This window comes from Conger conger, chromosome 2 (assembly GCF_963514075.1).
Source record: "Conger conger chromosome 2, fConCon1.1, whole genome shotgun sequence".
NCBI lineage: Eukaryota > Metazoa > Chordata > Actinopteri > Anguilliformes > Congridae > Conger > Conger conger.
Window position 1 is genome coordinate 69,332,620 of NC_083761.1, and position 19,440 is coordinate 69,352,059.

The following is a 19,440-nucleotide window of genomic DNA, read 5'->3' on the forward strand; positions in this document are numbered from 1 at the left end:
CGGATACATAACTAGCTTAATTTCCATGTAGCTATAAAAACAGAAAACAACAATAAAAAAATAAATTGATCAATCTTAAAAAATCTTTTTAGTTTTAGCTACCAAACAAGGTTCTGTGTCTGCATGCTGCACTTTCGACAGAATGTCCTCTTAATTTTGGTTAGGCAGTGCTCTGCAGCTCTTGCTATTTTATACACATGTTGGAACAGAACCTTGCAGATGTCAGGCTCTCCTCATTAAGCGACTGAGCTTTTGTTCTCTCACATGGCTGCCAACAATTTTTTTATATATGCGGAGGAAACTATTTAGTGGCAATTTTTTACTTTGTGTTTGATGTTAGATGCATTTTGATGAGCACAAGGTGGGGTATTTGTATCAGGCTAGGCAGGTGGCAGGTACAAAAAAAAACCCCTAAAAGAACTCTTTTGCTTTTAGACATAAGAAAAAGCAGCTTTTCTGGAAGGTCTTAAAGGAATGTGGTTAGTGAATTCTGATTGGATAACACTCTTAAAACAGAACAGAGAAAGACGATATTGATATCTACCCTATTTAGCGCAATTACATTTGTAGTCAAGATATTCACTAATTAACTTATGAGAACCAGAAGACACAGTGGAAATTGCATGGACTTTCCTCAAGGCTGCCTTTGGGAAGAAGTGTCATGAAGGAGGGTTATGTACAAATCTGCATTACCCAGTGAGGGTTTCTGTTGATAGGTATCCTCATAGATGGAGGGATTCAGTCAGCTAGAATGACCATGACTCATTGCTCTCAAGCAACTCCTCTTGTCAGTTGGGCACCCGTAGTTTTCTTGCTGAAGCTGTACGTGAAGATAAAATGTCTTCCTCTGACTCATGTCTGTGCAAATTCAACTTGTGGTCTAAGCAGTGATTTGAAGTCTTGTGTTTCAGAGGAGAGCTCATGCTTGCTTACGGTCTCTGAGATTTCTAGAGAGGTTGCAGCAATGAGGGTGGGCAATGAACGTGACTGGGCATACCAAATTTGGAGAAAAAAAGGGGGGGAAAGCCTGGATTTAGATCTAGAGGCGCTTGTGTTCTGAGGGAGGGTGTTTGTGTTCCAAGGGAGGGGGTTTGCTTTTACCAATGTGTGGGTGGCTCCACGTCCAGATCTTCCAGGTTATAGGACAATCTGAACAACCACCCCCCCCCCCCAACCAACTGAAACCCCCCCCACAAAAAAATAGGTGTTCGATTTAACAAATTGAAGGAAAATTGTAGGTTTATCCAATGAAATCGGGCACAATTGCAATTTTTAGTGTTTGTCTACCCTACGGGTGTGGCAGAAAGGACTGGCCAGAAGAGAACACCCTGAGCCCTGAGGCACAGATATATTCAGTCTTCTATAGGTGGGGCCACACGTGTGCTGCAGACCTGTCCTGACAGACAGCTACCTCATCTCCAAGGGAATGGAATCTGTGTTTGCAGAGAACTCATTCTTGTCCTAAGCCCTTTTTAACAGAAATATAAGAGCCTCTCAGTCTCTTCATGGGTGTAGCATGAACACACACTGGTTACCTGAATCCTGACTGTCCTCCACATTTTGGGCACAGATGGAATAGGAATGTGAAAGACTGTGTCCTTAAAGTCCAGTGGTGATACCTGTAAAATGTTAGCTACTAAAAGCATTCTGAAGTACAGGGAGATGCTGGTCCCCTCAAGTCTAGTCCAGAATAGATTGGTGGTGGTTTCTGTACTATTTGCTGATGTCGTCTGACAGGTTCACATCCTTCTCCAGCAGAAATGAAGTCTTCAACAAGTGGACAGGAGTTAGCAGATGGTTCCCTAGTGGTAGTAATGCAGACGCTAGTATGCACTGGGGTTCAGCATCAGTATTGTTTAATTGTGCCCATTAGGATCCTGTCAACAGAAGCCATGAGACTGTGTAACACACCTCACCCCGTAGATATGGGGCTGCTGAAAGAAGTGCCCAATGACTGACTCTCCTCCATCTCGGTTAGCCTACCACAGCTGTCCTGTGCCTTGGTGGGATACCAAGAATTTCACATCTACCATTGCTTTGCTGTCCACCTATTAACATATTCAGTTATATGTTGTTAGTAATATGTTATTTTCAGGGGATATTCAATTCTTAATTCAGGTTTATTGCTTGATACTAGTTTTGCGAAAATTAGACATACACAAATGTTTTCCCACATAAGCCACCATAAGTTGCATAATTACTGAAAGCCAATGACTGAATGCATAATTACTGGCAGGCCATCTGCCAACATAGTATCTATGTTTGATTAAGGAAAAATTCCAGTAACTGAAGGTTTAATCAATTTTGGAACAACATTTTTTAACAAACAAACAAAATAGGCACAAAATGACTAACCCATAGGACCTAGTACAGACATACATCTATGCTAATATACTTCCACAAACATGAGCACTCCCTGTTGAAAAAAAGCTAGGTTTTGAAACAGTTGGTAGCTGGTTGACTAGTTAGACCAGCTCTATACTCAACATGGTTTGAGCAGTTTAAGCTTTGTTTTGAAACAGCTAGTAGCAGGTATTTCAAGCTGGTCATAGCTGGATTTTACACCAGGACTGTAATGCGTCCTGTCCTTCATAGACAATCAATACATTAATATATTAAATACATAACATATTCAAATTATAAATGAAGTTTTGTCAGTAAGGTACGCAATACAAACAGCATTCTAGTTATTCTGTAAGTGAGACTGTTTTAGCCTTTCATAAATTTCCAGCTGAAAACAGATTAGACATGTGACACAAATTATTCACAGTACTAAGGTGGCCCATGTTAAGGTGACTAATGGACCTTAAGTACTGAAATACATATAAGGAAAAGTATTTGATGACTGTTCTCAACTCTCCCTCTATGGGACAGCAGTGAAACTACAGTGTAGCAAGCAGACATTTTAGCAGGCAAGGATTCAGAATGAAAGGTTTGTTGAGAATATACAAAATGGCTGACCTGGGAAAATAGAATGTGGGTTTTGTACTTTGTTCGGAGGGGGGTGGGGGGTGGGGGGGGGTTGAGATAACATACTTGATAACATAATTACATTTGGAAATGACAAAGGATATTTAACCAGGGAAGTTTAAACATATAATAATACAATAAAATGGAGCTGTTCATCCTTCTAAAAAGAGCAAGGCATCAACAATAAAATATAAATCTTGAGAACCTAAATATCAATTATTTCACATAACAAGATGGAAAGTTGTCATTTTATAGTCATCTATTTTATAGTATTCTGTTATGCCGTCTGATGGACAGAAAATATCATTGTATGAATTGCTCAAGTGCCTTTGAAACTTTCACACCTTAGACATCACATAGCTGAATGTCTTGTGTAAGACAAATGGCATCGGTCATGTCTGCTTTTTAAAGCTACTGCACTCATAAAAGACTGCATACATCCCCAGCATAGACTCCTCCCACTGCTCTGCACACTCAACCCCTCCCCCCCTCTCTTGTTTCCCACCCCTCCCCCCGCCTGTCTTCTGAATGCCGCTGGCTCTCTTGCGCTCTCCCCTCCCCCTTCGTGTTTTTTCATGCTCGCTCATCTTCTACGCTTTTGTTACTCACGTGTTACTCATTTCTGCACTCTGATACTATATTGTATTGTTTAAATGGACTCATACGTCTGTCCTCGATCCATTGCTTCGATGAAAGGCAAACATTCAGCCACCATTTTGTGAAAATTATAATGGAAGGTAGCATAGTGTTTTTTTAATGCACTTTGATCTTTCTTATGCAACAATGAAGTGCTTCAATAATCTTGACCTTCAAAGCAAATTGCACACGCACGCGCATACACACACACATCCACACACAGACATACACATAGAGCCTATACCTATATAAATAATATAATGTTATTGTGCGTCGTGAATGTAGAGGACTGCTACTATTCAAGAAAGGGCCAGAGGTGTTCCAGAGGTGCTTCTGTTTGGAACAGATCCTGCAGACACAGAGATCTACAAAAATTAATGATCTCACACAGACCTCACACTTGCATGCATGTTCCTATTAAATGTGCATGGGCTGTGGGAAAGGGAGGGGCAAGAAGGGGAAGGAGGTGTGATAACAGAAAGCGCCAAAATAAAGGAAGGAGGGGCACTGTGGGGGACAAAGTATAAAGGGGAGAGCGGAGGGGGGAGGGGTAACGGTAGAGAAAGGAGAAGTTAAAAATGGTTTCATGTTCCGGTGTTACAATTACCTGTTCACAGCAGGCATGAAGATGCCAAGAAACATAATTTCATGTTATAAAAATCCAGCATCTTCAACAAAAAAATATACCTATATGGTTTAGCAGGAAGGAAAAGGTTGGGAAAGTTCTGGATGAGGGGGTTTAAACGGTGACAATATTTGTTTTAATATACAGTATGTTTCATTGGCATTTCCAAAAAATCGAAACAAGCAGCCCACAAACATGCAGTGTTGCCTTAAATGTGTGCTTCCATGTGACTGCATTGTGTTTTAAAGAGCACGGTGGGAGGTGCTTATTTCCTCTCGCCCTCGTTCTCTCTCGCTCCCTCTCTCTAAGCCCGGCCCCTAACCCGCCCCCAGCTTGTGCTCACTACAGAAGCAGAGGGGTAGAGTTGAGCGTGCTATTGGCCGCTGAGAGCAGGAGCATACTGACTGAGCGAGGCCTTGCTCTGTTGTAGTCCTTTTCACCGTGTGTCCCTTGGGGTGTGCATGTGTGTGTGTGTGTGTGTGCACGAGTGTGTGACGTGGCTGTGATCCTTGCACACTGGCGGCCTACTCAACCGACAGTGACGGAGGCAACTGACTTATTACGTCATACAAACGCAGAGCGGCAAAGGAACATTAAGAACGGAAAAGGGATTTCACATCTGTGTGCGGAATTAAAAAACTAAAGGTAAGTTTTCTATTTCCCACTGTTCCGCAGTTTTTAGTTTAGTTTAGTTTTTTTTTTTAACTAAATTTAAAACAAAAATTTCCCATTTAATATTTTAAAGCTTTTTTCAGTTGTAATTGTGCGGCATTTAGATTTTCAATGTTCTAGGCTATTTGGATTGTTTTCTCTTCATTGCATCTACATTTTGTTTATTTAATTTCATTTTAAATAAGTCTTAAAAAATTGTGTTGTGAAACTGCTATGAGGACAGAAAGGTTGAAGGGTCAGCCGCTACCCATTTGAATCACAGGGACTTGAGGCCTAGTCTGGTGTATGTGCTACTGTAATTGATTGTATTTTAATGTTACTATTGGAAACTGGTGTTAATTCGTTAATTGGTCTGAACAACATTTTGTCATTGTCGGTTCATTATCAAATTATCTGAGACACTATACCGTACACCGTGTTTACCTCATAGCTATGACGGTGATGTTCTTGTTTTTTTTGCTTGTAATGCTAACCTTGCCTGAAGGGTCAGGAGGGAGCAGAAGGGTCGATGCACTTGTTTGTGGCTCATATCCTGGCTGAGGCTATTACATTAGAAACATGAGACTGTATACTATACTGCATATACTGTATACTACACTACACTACCCTATAGTATATATTACACCTTTTTTGGGAGTGGTATGTATATTTACTGTATGTTCAGTTGCTTTTATTGTTCAAACAAATAATAAATAGCAGATTAGCAACATCACTATAATAATGGAGGAAACAAACCCCCTGAAAACATTTGGGGGTGGGGGATGTGCATTCCTCAAATTGCTAATAAGAGCTTATTACATTTTCAGAATGGCCCAAGGTTGATCTGACACCTACAATTTCACATTAAATTGCATCTCCATTTTTCTTCTCAAGAACACGTTGCTTTGTACCTTATAGTCTCATAAGTATTACAAGTCTTTATTTTGAAATATTTTGAAATTGAAATAATGAAGATCCACTTATGGGCATTTACCATGTGCATGGTCAATGCTGGAATAGCGTTCAGTCTATTTGTTGGTATTCCTTCAAATGCTAGTTGGAGCTGAGGGTACTTCATTCAGAATGGTCCCTTTTTTCTGTTAACCTGACAACAATTAATTGCTAACGTGGACATACTTGAAAATTCAACACAGTAAGACACAGACTGGATTAATGGACAAGGAGTAGGTTATTTATGCACAAGTCAAGGTTTTGAATTATGGGTTTTATAATCAATAACATTTTATGAATGTGATAATTTAACAATGAGCTCAATTTCAATTTATACAAAATCTTTTTATATGATTGATTGAGGGATGGGCAGGTATAGAACATTCTTCTAGTTTTTTATGAAGGTAAGATAAGTTCACAAAATCATTAGCTTACTTCACCAGTTTTTCAGGTTTTCAATGTAGATACTGACTGTAGTAAAGAAACAACATATGAAGCTTACACTTTGGTAGCATTGCCATGGCAGTATTTATATTGTTGTATTTTGCTGATCTTTTTCCCACAAAAACTGTCCACAACTAATTACTGCCGGAGAGTCCCCAACATATTTTCTATCGAGGTGAAATGGATGGCTATATCTGTGCACTGACTGTGTTGCAGTGTGGTGAGTCTGGGAACTGCAGTCTCGGACGTGACTGCTGTTGTGTCTCGGTTTCTGCAAAATATACAGACATGCAAACAGGGCTTTTGTGGACCGAAGGTAGAATAATTAATTTTATGACAAATTCTGTTTGTACCATTTTTTGTCCTCCTAAAAGACAAAAGAAGAATGTCATCTCATAGATTACACTGTTCAAGCTTATCTGAGACTAGCCTCTGGCTTCTGAGTGCATACATTGACAATCACTGTCCATCAATGTAATAAACCATGAAATACATTAGTTTATTCCTTAGTTTATTATACTGCAGGTTACCATATCAAGCATGTTGTAGACAGGGCCAGATAATTTATTTGCCCAGGAACATAATTTTCTCTGAATGCTTGTAACTGGACACTTGCGACCCAATTTCTTTGTGAAAGCAAGAGCTAATTTCTGTGTGTTTAAAAAAAAAAGTTCTTATCAGTTCCCTCTACCTACTACTAGTATAACAGAAAAAATGTGAAATCAAGATTTTCTGTCAGGTTTGTCACACACTGAGCCTTTCTTGTCTTCTACATGTAATTGTTGTGAACACTTCCCTGGAGTCTTCAGTGTCAGTCAATGATAACCTGTCGTGAATTTTGAAGGTCACTGAAAACTGCAGCAGTTCTTGAGCATCTTGAGGCCGCAAAGGATAAAATCTCGCTCCATCTGCTTTTCAGTGGAATTCCCATTGCTAGACATTTCAGCATGTTCAATAACCTGCAGGTGGTTAGTGATTAGCGGAATATCTGAAAGGGAAATATGACATGAATTTTCATGTTTACTTGGTGTATACCTCTTTATTTTACTGCCTTCTATGCAATCACCAAGCTTGATCCTGTCTGTTGATGTCTTGCGTTGTCTGCTCATTAGCTTCCTCCAAGAGCTGGAGTCTATTAGGCACCCCACAGACCCAGCCATCGTCCCACCAAAAGAAATTATGCATGCTATGCAATTCTGGAGTAAAACCACAAAGCTAATATCTTTGTGGTCAAAAATGGATAGTCACAGACTCACAGGCAAGCAATGGGAGCATATTCAAGCTTACTCACTATACTTGCATAACCTCAGTTACCTGTTAAGTCTCATTACTTATACATTACATTTATTTTTAAGATGCGTTTATCCAAAGTGACATGGAATAAGTGCATTAGTCATTGAACAACTACAGAACACATTCATCAGATAAGGTACAATTCACTTAAAGCATCAGTTATCCATAGCCATGAACATCAAGTCTAGTTCACAAGGTAAATATAGGTAAGTCAAGTTGTCATGTCATTAATGAGAAGCAAGGCATGAGTACAATTATGTGAGTACAAGACTCCAAAACAAAATCGTTAGGTTAGAGTTTGTTAAAACAGAGCATAAAAAACTGGAACATTCTGGAACAAAGTCGTATGGAGAAATGCAGCAAGTATTAACCTGTACCAAAGTGATTGAAAGAGAAAGGTGTGGAGAATGAAAGGAACGGCTCGTGATCCAAAGCACCCACCTACCCCCTGTTATCTGTAAAACCTGGTGGAGGTAGTGTTTGCAGTTGGAAATCAGTCCGTGGAACATACAACCATGTTCTCCTGAAGATGGAGGTCCCACACTCTGCCAGTTCCTTAATGTCATTCAAATGCTCAGAAAGGTATATGCTCAAGTCATACAAGGACCTCTCACTGAAGATCCTCCTGGGAGATCATCAAGGCAGAGTGACTATATGAATTGAACTTCAGGTTACAAGATTTTAGAGTTGGATCAGTGACAATAGTGCTGGAAAATGGTGCTTGAAAACATAGGACAACCATGGAGGTTGCAACCAAATTCATGGACGAGTGTCGGGCAGCCAGTAGCATAGCGGTTAAGGTAAATGACTGGGACACGCAAGGTTGTGGTTCTAATCCCAGTGTAGCCACTATAAGATCCGCACAGCCATTGGGCCCTTGAGCAAGGCCCTTAACCCTGCATTGCTCCAGGGGAGGATTGTCTCCTGCTTAGTCTAATCAACTGTACATCGCTCTGGATAAGAGCGTCTGCCAAATGCCATTAATGTAATGTGTCAGCCTCAAGCCCTGGGAAGACTGCTGAAGCAGAGCTTAAGCAATACAGATGTAGTTCAATCAGTCTGAAATCACAACAAACCGAGAAGGTGAACAGAACAACTATATATGCAGTGTCATGAACACAAATACACTAATAATGTAGCCTAAATAGCCTCTCCAAAGCACCCCCAGAGCTCAGAGTTGACAAGTTTTGTAGCTGGCTGCCCTGAGGTATATTCTGAGGTATATTCCGTAGGGGGTTATTTAGATCTCAGACTGGGATGCGACCACAATTTGGCTGGGAATAGATTCGATTATACGGCGTGAGAGTACGAGACAGAGCCTGAAAGTGTGTGACTCACCCAAAGCCTGAAAAGTTGGCAACCCCGCATTAACCTGTCTAAATAAAATAAACGATACAATACATTTGCAATACATTTTACATGAATAAAAAACATTAGAAATGTAAATAAATGGAAACATTTCCCAATGTAAATCTTCATAATTCCACAGCTTCAGTGCGCAGCTGCAAGCCAGGCTGCCCTAGCTGCAGAACTGGTGGCCATTTTGTTTTGCAGCAGGGAATGAGCACAGGCACCATCTGCTATAGAAATCCACAAAGGGGGGGGGGGCAAACAGCATAGGGCTGAAGCACTGACATGGAAGTGTGAATAGCCCTGGCTGAAGCCTATTCTGATACAAGTTCTGAAAATATTTGAACAAATCAAAAAAAACTTTTAAACAAAGGAAAGGCATTTACAATGGATACTACATGCATTTTGCACCACTAACATGTACTAGTCTCTTTTAATCAAAATGTAGCTAAGCGGAAATAATTGCAGCAGTTATATTCTAAAAATGTTCTCTTTTTATCATACTTTCATAGATATTTTTTTTTCCAGAAAACCGTTAAAATCGTTTACTTGACTCTAAAAATATGTATTTTATGTAGCTAGATGATTTTCGGACTGTGTTTCTCTCTGCGCTATTGCAGTGATGCACCCGTGCATGCAAGGAATGCAGCGCTGCAGTTCTGTGCTCACCAACTCATTCAAGCAGTCTATCCGCACCACCCTTTCTACCTCACACCACAGCGCTAGTGTTGTCTTGTCCATTTAGTCTTACTCAATAGATACTGAACACCCCTTTGTTTAACACAATGGTACAGCATAAATGTAATGTATTGTTTCTCCCTGCGATTCTAGCTATGCACTAGCCAGTAACTGGGCAAAGTGAATATACTGCACATTGACAGGAATTCAGGAGCAAAGGGGGTTTGCGGGGGTGGAGCTGGTTGAGCTCTTTCTATTAAAAGTGAAATTTCAATTTCAGTCTGTTCTGCCAGCAGCGCAGTGCAGCAGAAATGCAGCAGTGTGACTGATTTACCAAAGCTACACAGGAGCTCGACCATATCTGCTTAATTACTGAATTTACAGAGCAGAAGACCTGTCAGTGATACCCATAAGTTATGGTTAAATGTCCATTTTAAATAAAGTATAATATAGTGATTATGAAATGGCTATATATTTTGATTTATTTTAGTTTTTAATATAACAATTTGGTTACTTAAAATGTTTATGGACCCTAACTAAATAAATGTTAAGAAATGCATTTTTATAGCATTATAAATGTACAAACTGAAAGAAAAGCTATTTATGCAATCCTGTGTTTGGGTATTATGGTGGGCACATTATATTTTAGAAAGCAAATTTAAATCTAATTAACTATTTAAATCTAAATGTAAACATATCGCAAATGTAATGATTCCCTACAAATGGTTTGTGATGTAATCTTTCTTTAATGACTAGCTGTCCAATCAAACACCAGAGTGGCCCGTTTAAACAGATACCTGGTGATGTTTTTTTTTCATTTGTATCTCTTGTAATCTTTAATTTGTCTGAGCTCTCTGTTTTAAATTTCCACTTTATTTTCTTTTCTTTTGAGGAATCTGTCAAATTTAGTTGACAGAAATGACTATTGGCAATGCTTAAATTCCTGGAACAGGAATTTTATAGTTGTTAGTATGTGCAACTTACAAAAACTGAGGAGCTCTCCTTATTTGTGAGTTATAACAACTGACAGACTGAAGATTTAAAAAATACTGATTGTATTAAGATGTAAAGATGGACATACCTTCAAATGTTATATGAAATATATTCTATTGAAGATTAGCAACTGCACATCTTGTTACAAACATCTTTAACTGTTGTGCTAGTGTTGAACATTCAGGCAATCACACAGATTATACAAGCATACACTTTACTGCATGACGTATTTTATATGCATTCAAACATAATGACACTGGACATGGCTATTTCTCTAGCATCCACCAAAAAGTTTGGCAATGATGTATATGTCCGCAAGTATAATTAACTTGATTTTGGAACTTCAAATGGTTTGCCTGGTCCTATTTGGTAGATTATGTTCTAGTTTACCAAGTAAATCTGGGTTGGAAATCTGGGTCACTTGGTTGGAGTTGTACACCACTCTTAGGATAATTGCATTAGACTGAGAAAAGGGGAAAAAGGAAAAAGCCTTTTTTTTAAAAAGACAAAACAAAGAAAAATTATGAATGAATAAAGCGTAAAAAAGGAACATATTGCAGGACAAAGGGTTGACATGGTACTCATGTTTGGATAGTGGTATTGCAGTGGACAGTCACAATAAGCTTCGGTATTCATTAGTCATGGTTTCAAACTGTAACTGTCTAAAGAAAGTAGAACACCAGGAGAAAGAAAAAATAATAAAATTAGCCATAGCACTGTTTTCACAGGCGGAGGAAATGCAGTAATAATCAAAATACTATTACTTCTTTCTGTCATTCAGTTGTTGATCTGTCTGGATTTTGTTTATCTCTTCTGTGATCAAAGGTATGTCCATTTCAGATCAGGCACCAGAATAATGATAATTCTGACTTGATAATGAGGGCAAAAATATAAAATTGACATTCAGTCCACCCACTACATTCAACTGTTCTCAAAGGTGAAATCGCTTTCAATTAACATAGTATAGTATGTAAAAGTGTTGTTGAGCATTATTTGAGATGAATGTTTTAAAATGTATTTTTATGTATAGGAAAAGAAAAGGAAAATAGTATGTAAATAACAGAAGTACTGCACATTATTTTTTTATGACACTGAAATCATATTTGGCTCCTCTTGTGTGTGATGCATAATTGACCTGAATCCCCCCTGTCCTTTTACAGTGGTACAGTCCATCCTTAGCTGTAATTTTCCACTCTGTCTGTTTCTATGGGGCTGTGTTAAAAGGGTGGGGGAGGTGCACATGCCTGTGTGTGTATGTGTGTGTGGTTTTGTATTCTTGTGTGTGCATTTCTTTATGAAGTGTGCTCATGTGGGTTTAGCAGGTTTTGTGCATGTTTACAAAGGTGTAAATGTGTTGCTATAGTGCCTGTTCTTATGGTTTATAATTGCATCTGAGGGTGTGTCCATTTGTATGCATGTTCATGTTTGTAAAAGTTATCGAATGATTGAGTGTCTCACTTGTCTGTATTTGTCGTTGACTCTGAGTTGTTCTGAGTCTTCCTGAGATTCCCACACTGAAACCCTTGGTATATTCCCATCTCCCAACCCCCACTCCTTTTCCCCAGCTGTAACCAGGGTGCATTCCCTTATTTACTGCCAATCCTTTCACTAAGAAAAAATGTAAAGAACAGATTAGGATAGAACCCTTACTCAAAGGTTCAGAGTTATTCAGATTTATCTCCATTATTGTTTAGCTATAGCTATAGCTAAATACCAAACCCTTTCCTAGTATGCTACAAATTAAGGTATTTTAAATTGTCTGATGCATTTATAATGTACTGCGAACCTCGGAACCTTGAAAAAAGGGTTTAATAATTGATGAGATTCTTATATTTATTCATGTCCAAGTTTAACATTATTTGAGATGAGCATGACTTAAACTTGTCTTTCAGTCCCTCAATATACTACTTGTCATATATTGCATAAGTGTGTGTACATATGCATTCAGCACAAAACCCACAATCTCTGCACACTTTGAGTGTTCTGTATATCATAATGTAACCACAAAATGGCATGGTGAAGAAAGTAAGATCTTTATAGAATCTATATTTTTACTTCATTGAGTTGCTAATGTATATTGAACACTACTGTGTCACAATCCAAAAATAAGTCGGGAAATTTGAAGCATACCTTCTTTCTTTGGTATAGTCTATGATAACATTTTACCGCTTTATTTGAACACGTTTGCAGGCATTCTGTGGTTCCCCACATGCTAAAATAAAAAGCACCACATTTTGCCGCAGGACATGGTTGCTGTTTTAAGGGCCATCAATATAGCTATCAGGGCGCATTCAGTACAAGGCAGAAACAGAGAGCAGAATGGGCAACATGGATTGTTGCCAAGGTTTCTGTTGTTCAGGGGTTAATGTGGTGATACATAAGGAAAAAGCTGGGGATAAGAATACAATGAAATAAATAGAACCTCCTTTAGAAATGCTTGAGGCTCATTAAGAGATGTCTCAAATTTCCTGTATGCCCTTACATCATTTCAGAATAGGATATAGATTTAAACCACATTTACAACCCCCCCCCCTCCATGTTCATTTGGTTGTGTCCAATTAATTGATTGAGCCTCAGTGTGAATTGTTAGGTAAAGCTTAAAAATTTAACAGTGCCCATTGTACTGTCAATGAAGAGAGAAAGTCACAAAATGTCTAAACTGCAACGTACTGGTTAATTCCTCTTACTCCAAAACTGAAATCTTCAGGAGAAGAAGCGACCAGACCAATTAGGTTCTAATATGTAGTAATAATATGTAGTCGTTGTAACAGCAAAAGGAAGCTATTCATAGTTGTCAGCCAGGTGTCTTTTCAAGCACTGCCTCTTCACATCTGGCATCCCAGGGCCTGGCGTGGCGAAGCCGCACCAGAGATATAGGGCAGCCACAGAGCCAGACAGGACAACAATGGTTGAGCTTCAAGGTTCAAAGTATCATGCAAAATGCTCAGACTGCTGACCCAGTTGCTAGTTTTGGAAGCACCAAAGCCACCCCTCCCTAATGCCTGCTTGGCACTTCTATTCTATTCCTTCACACTTCCATTAAAGCTATTAATGCTAGTCTCTGTCTTTTACCAACAAGCAGAGACCATAGTCAATGGTATTACCATCTCTGTTACAAACAACCTGCCTACAACCTTGTCTGTGCCCATTTACCCCACCTGGCCCAATGAGGACCAAGGGATTGGATCAAAAGTATGCATGAGGTATGCAGATGGTGAGGCTGAAGCGACACAAAGGCCTTTAAGTGGCTGTGGATAAACAATAAACCCTGGCGCATGTCTATGGAAATGCAGCACATACACGCTGGACTGCAGTATGGAGATTAAGTGCCACGTGACAGATCCTCACTGGCAGGAAGTGCAGAGAGTGATGTCATGTGAAGCCAGTGAATAGTTGGAGTTGTTGCAGGCAGGATGTGCTCTGTTCCGGCAAGGATTTTGACTTGAACATATACAAGAATGTTAGACCTGTGACTTTTGTGGTGATGATTCTGTCTTAATAAAATGACTGGTATGGCATTGCAGAACCCTGTCCATCCTGTTCCATTCTTCCGCTTCTGCCTGGCTATGGAATTAAATTTCGGCAAATAAGTAATCGAGGAAATGGCCAACCAGCTTTGTTAAAAAAATCTGTGAGCAATTTTGGATTTAATTTGGATGCTTCGGATTTTTGTTATTTTCATTTAATCTCATTTTTTGAAATGGGATTATTAAACTATTTATATAATATAACAATGAAGTATGTAATGGACACCCAGAGAACCTTTCACTGGGGTGATTTTGCAGACAGCAGACGTACTGTGACAAGAGTGACTTTCACAAGTTATGTGCTCAAAACCACTGTAAAAATTGATGGGATTGAAAACCTGAAATCCACAGCCCAAGATTCTGAACATGGGGAAATCTACTGTTTCTCATTGTAAATTGCACCTAGGGGTAAGGTATCATGTAAGATATTAGCTTTATGTCACAAAGTCACAAATTTAGTTTGACAAGCATAATTTGTGATGCCCATTCTGTCATATTAGCTAGCTATAATGTTTCCAATTACAAACTGTTGTTTATTCACTTAATAATAGACTGAGGAGAGTACAACTAAATAGCTAAGTAGACAGATTTGTGATATAGTCAGTTGCTGTGGTTATATGTGGAAATTGTTTCAATGAATGCTCAAGAGTATTAACCCATTGTGGTTCTACTTTTCCCACAGCCTCTGGCATGTTTGGCTGATTACTCTTTGCAAGCGTGTGCAGGGGTAACCACATGCTTCTGTTTGACAGACCTCATTATATTTCTTCAGTTTTTGACATTTTTAGGAATGAGAAAGCAGCATCTGAGATGTTGTTCTCGTCATAGATGCTGTTTCTGTTTGAAAATCTTGGATGCTTTATCTTTTTTTTTTTCAAAAGAAGGAGACCAGATGACAGTGGGGAAGCAGAAAGGGTTACAACCCAGAATCAAACCCCCAGCCACAAGAAGGGATTATATGGGATGCTAGTTAGCTGTCCTTCAGACCGCACTACATGGTCTCCCCTTTGGATGATTATTGACCTATTTGGAAATGACCTTCATGCCAGTTTGGTGGCATAGTTTCCTTCGGTCTCATTAGCTCTCGCAAGACACTGAGAGCTGAGAATGACTTAAATTATAATGATTTCATCTTTTTTTATTTAAAGGAAAAACAAATCTCTGCCAGAAACCAACAGTAGCTCATCAGACCAAAGGTCTGCCTAGGTGCCCAGCTAATGGAAACTTACTAAACACAGAGAACAGAATAAATACTACCGCATGTAATAAGCTAAAAAAGCAACTGGCTTTGTGTATCAAAGTATCAAATCCAATCAAGACAAACAGTGACAGCTGAGAGGTTAGAGAGCAAAACATTAAAGAAAAACAAAAAAACAATACAAAGCAAATATAATTATGTAATGTCCATTAGCTTGTAGTGACATTCATGCGATTGTGCTCATTTCTTCTCCAGGTTTTGGGTTCAGCTCCATTCAAGATGCATAAGCACACAGTTTAATTCAAGCACGGGAAGTACTTGCTGGTTACTGTTAACTTCCTGCTAGCTTGAGCAAACACGAAAATGACTGCACATATTTTTTTGATAATTAATACGTCTGGCTATTCAGCCTGGCTCCCCCTTGTGTCAGCAGACCTGAATCTACCCTCCCCCCATCCTTGTTGAGCTTTCAGAGTGGTACAGCCCAAGCTATGCTGTAATTTTCCACTCTGTTCCTGGCTGACTGTGTTTCAGAGTGGGGGAGGGGTATACATGCCAGTGTGAGTTGTGTTATGCTGTGCTGTGCACATGTTTTTGTTTGTATGTTCTGGGAAGGTTTTACTGTTAAAGTTTTTGTGTCTGCTTGTGGGTGTGTGTGTGTGTATTTGTGTGTGAGTGTGTGTATACATTTTTGAGGATAGTTCTATGTCAGAGTTGCATAGCATGTCATGTGTTCTTTTTGGGCAAGGGAGTGGTATGAACTTGTGTGGACAAGTCTTATGATTAAGTTTCAAACTCTGTATTAAAAAAACTGTGTAATTGTACTGAATGTCTCTCATTTTGTTTGTATATGTAAGCCAGTGCCTTTTTGTGCGCAAATAACAATATAAAACGCAATGCGTTTAACCATAAGCTCACTTAACACCGGTGTAGTTTTGTGCATGTAAACAACAGAAATTGTCTTTTGTGGAGTCAACAACACATACTCTCACCCAACCGGTAAAATTTGGTACAGTCCTACAGTGGTTGGGTCCCCTCTCTCCCTCCCCCTCTTCCGTCTTTCTCTCCAGCCGTTGTGCGTTCCCGCGTTTACTGCAGCTCCACACAGCCTTGCGTTCTTGTTTTTATGACCAACCAGAAACGGGAGGAAACAAAGAGAGGGGGGCCACTCTCATGCAGACTACAGTCTAAGGTTTATCACCTTTTCTTTCAGATATATATTTGGTAGCTAGTCATAGCATGTGGTTTAAACATTTTCATATTACTACAGTTTACTTGTTATAACAAATAGCTTTGATTTATCAAACATCCATTGTAATTGCTGCTTTGATTTATTTTTGCAGAAATGTTGCTATATTGATGTGCATGTTTGTCTGACTGCGGTATTTGCACAAAACGATGCATACATTATTATTAAAATTTTAAAGAACTTCACATATTTATGTTTTCTTAAATGAGAAACGGGAGCGCTGAGCACATACTTGAAGATTGTGCTTGGTAGTGTGTGCACACACAACCAAGTGCACGATCTTGGTACTTGTATTACCATTTATCATTGAGTGCATAATTATGACACTAAAATGAGACGGCAAAGTACCAAAGAAGAGAAATGATCACAGCTTTGCAGAATCTGCAACTTATACTATATGTCATCTCAGAGCATACTGGGGACTCGACCAGACGACCTGTCAACCAAAGGTTGTGTGTTCACATCCGAGGCTTGGAACTGCAGTTGTTCTCTCAAGCACAGTTCTTGAGCCTAGTCGGAAAGTAGTAAGAATAAGTTACGCCACAAAACCGTTAAATGTTCCTTAGAAAAATGAACACCACTTGAAGGATGGTGATTTGGACGTTTTGGATGAAAATCAATTAATTTGGGTAGCTATGCCGTATCTTCAATTAATTTGTGTCTCTTAACCTGCAGTTAAAGGTATTTCTAAATACCAAGGAATCGGTCTGCTAACTGGAGTAAAACATCTGCAAGTGCAGCTAGGATAATTACAGGCAAGAACAGGCTCTGTTTCAGGTTGTAGAAGTATGGCATTAATGGCATTGAGGCCACTGGTCATACCTGTCTATTGTGTCTATGGTGATCTTATCACTATCATGTAGAGAGATGAGAAAGATTCACTCTCAGATACTGTAAATGGCATTAGCAAATATTCCTGAAATGCAGAACTCATCCCTAGATTACATATGTCGTAAAACAATGGACTCATTAAGGACTCTTGCCTTTGGTCGGCTAGCACAACTTACATACATACATACGGTATGCTGAAAACCATAAGGCCAATAAATGACACTCATGGATACATACTATATATGTGTGCTTTTGCGATGAGCCTAAAAAGTGTTTAATTTTGGGCTACAATAGAAAATCACAACTACTCATTTACTGGTGTGCTGTTATATATTCTATGGGCTCAGCACTAATGTGGGTGAAATCATTTTACAGGAAACTCTATAGAACAAGCACCTGAGTATCAGATTTACACAGAAAATTTGGGAGCAAAGATAATATGGGCTCCCAAGTGGCTCAGTCATTAAAGGCGTTTGGCACACAGAGGATAGCCTCAGGTATGTCACTAGCTGTCTAGTAATGGAGAGTGTGCAGTGGTGGAGTGAATCTCATGTTGGTAGCTTTTAAGTGGTCCAGAGATATTCAGGTTAAACAGGATTTGTTCCTCTTTTCAGTTGCTTTGGTTAAAAGCATCTGCCAAACTGTGACTGTACATTCCTCTCCATGCACCAAGAGCCTGGAGTTCTTCCAGTAGTTCTCAATGAAAGATATCCTCTAATGTGCTAGCTTTCCTGTAGTATGGCCTGTAGTTATGTATCTACTGGCTTGTAGGGGAAAGTGATAGAAAAGTGTATGTGGGAACATGTGAGTTGTGAATATATAATATGTTCCCACATTTATAATTGATGCATTGTCTGAAATAATTAATTTCAGTTTAAACCTGCGGTTGTTCTTGTTGTTATTGATTGCTGACACTATATATACTATACTATATTTTAGAATGATTCATATAAATAATTCAATACTTGGTTTTCTTGTTTCAACTAAAGAATACGTGGCTTGGTTTCTCTGTTATCGCAGAATTCTTTTAAAGAAATTATATTTGTCACCATATTGCATCCTTATTGGTTGAGGACTAACAACAACAAAACAACAACAACAACAACATTAATAATAGTAATAATAATAATAATAATAATAATAATAAAAAGAATATAATACGTTGTGATAATTGGGAGGCCGATAATGAGATTTCACAAAATTAATTGCTGGCTATGCCCAGTCATAACATCATATTTATATATACATATTAAATATCACATTTTCCATCATAACTATTATCATCATGTGACTGTGATCTGTTACCAGCTCATGTTATCCATGCAGTTCAACAGAGGGCGTGAAACTGTGGCCTTGTGTATTAAATACAAACTGCTCAGCAGTGTTCCTGTTTTAGCAAATTATGCAGCATTAGTCAATCGGTCTAACCTGGATTTTATTCTCATTCTATTCAGATTATATGCATGCCAATTTAATGAAGTGAAGATATTGGGGAAAACCCCAGTACGCAAGTGTATTTTTGAGTGAAATCGCAAACTAAAAGATACGATTACTTTAATGCACATTAATTATTATAAAAATCACCCTTGAGAACAGTGTTGCTTTTATCTTGTGTGATTATTCCCAGGTACAGGTTAAAGAAAACCTGAATTAAATTAATATTTGGTAGAGCACAGTAACAGCTAGAGTGCACAGTTGAATCAAGTAGATCGTTAGACCATTACATAATCAACACGTGTTGTAACCAGGCAGACGGGGTAGCTAGCCGTTCTGATTGGCTGGGCAGAAATGGCCAGTCAGAATAGAGGGGTGGAGTAAAAAGGGAAGACTTGCAAGCCAGGAGCATGCCTTCCAAAATGATCAGTATATTGATTTACCGTGACCTGATCCACAAAAACATTGTATTTTATGTTGAAATCTCAAGACATTTTGAGTTTTTGAGTACATTTTTCCATCTTCAGTGGTTTTCCGAGTATACATTGCCTGCTGAATTGTCTAGACTGGACTGGATTCTGAGGTATTCTGGCTTGTGTGCTAATTTACA

The 19,440-nt window shown here is 38.9% G+C and overlaps 1 protein-coding gene across 2 annotated transcripts in view; it reads left to right on the forward strand.

Moving 5' to 3' along the window:
- Window positions 1-4,593: 4,593 nt before the first annotated feature.
- The window catches only part of atf7ip (activating transcription factor 7 interacting protein), a 30,067-nt gene continuing 15,220 nt past the window's right edge, over window positions 4,594-19,440 (forward strand). The window contains exon 1 of one of the 2 annotated variants that reach the window (XM_061222520.1): window positions 4,594-4,876. The gene's annotated coding sequence lies outside the window, so the exon portion shown is untranslated. Of the gene's footprint in view, window positions 4,877-16,388; window positions 16,509-19,440 lie in introns of those variants that run through there. The other variant, XM_061222528.1, reaches the window with a different exon arrangement.